The sequence below is a fragment of the Galeopterus variegatus genome, unplaced genomic scaffold (assembly GCF_000696425.1).
Source record: "Galeopterus variegatus unplaced genomic scaffold, G_variegatus-3.0.2 Scaffold2450, whole genome shotgun sequence".
Lineage (NCBI taxonomy): Eukaryota > Metazoa > Chordata > Mammalia > Dermoptera > Cynocephalidae > Galeopterus > Galeopterus variegatus.
Window position 1 is genome coordinate 279,736 of NW_007728561.1, and position 1,093 is coordinate 280,828.

Here is a 1,093-nt window from a genome sequence, read left to right on the forward strand (position 1 = left end):
GAGGTTTCGGTGATGGGACATAATAATCTACTACATTGTATATTGACAAAATAAAAATAATTTTAAAAAAAATTATGCCCGAGGGCCTCAGCTAAGCCCCCTTGAAGTCCGCAAAGTAGCAAGCCCTCTGGGCTCCCCTAAAAAAAAAAAAAGAAAATTATTGAATAGAGATAAAATATTTACTTCTAAAACTGATATCAATTGTAACGGTTCACAACATTGTGAATACACTAAATGGCACTAAATTGTACCTTTAAATGTCTAAAACTGTAAATTTGTGTGTATTTCACCACTTTTTAAAAAAGTATTCTTCTATGTAACACAAAGTAAATAGTAGAAATCATACCAAACTTTTTAAATCATTGGGAAATGATTTCAGCCAAGACCTGAAATAAATTAACTAGTATACTGTTCCAAGTTCATTTTTAATAAAATCAACATCAATTTAAAAAAATTTGTATCAAAACCCAAAAAGAAGAAACAAACCTTCCCTATAAAATTTACACTAAAAGTACTTACACTGGTGAAAATTATTCTGAATAATAAAGTTGAAACGTAAGATATAGGACACAATTTAACCTCTAAGAAAATAATAAATAACTATTTTGGCTTACTTGAGTTTGCTTCAGAAAATATTTACATTGCAGATTTATTTATTTATTGGCATTTGATTAAATACAAAGTCAAATATTCCTAGAGTCATAATGATAGTGTCAAAACAAAGAGATCAAATAGTCCTATACCCAAATATAACTTGTTTCTCAAGCAAGAACCAGGAAAGACCTTACCTGCTTTTGCTCTTAGGTTTCCCTCCCCCAGCAACACATTCTCAATACAGCAATACAAAAGATATTTCTAAAACGTAAATCAGATTGTTTTATACTCATGCTTACTTTGCAAGGGCTTCTCTTAAATACAGAATACAAGCCAATTGTATCTGGTTTGGGAAGAATGGAAAGTAAATGTTCTTTGTTTTTCTTTCCTACGTCTACTTCGCCTTAACCCAACACTCATCCTCTTCACCATCACTACTTCAAAGAATATTCAGAAACAAAGCAATCAAAATCAATGAAATGAAGAAATCTAGTTTCAT

At 30.5% G+C, this 1,093-nt stretch overlaps 1 pseudogene; it reads right to left on the bottom strand.

Annotated features, from left to right (window-relative positions):
* Positions 1–91: 91 nt before the first annotated feature.
* The window catches only part of LOC103597877, a 10,281-nt pseudogene continuing 9,279 nt past the window's right edge, over positions 92–1,093 (bottom strand).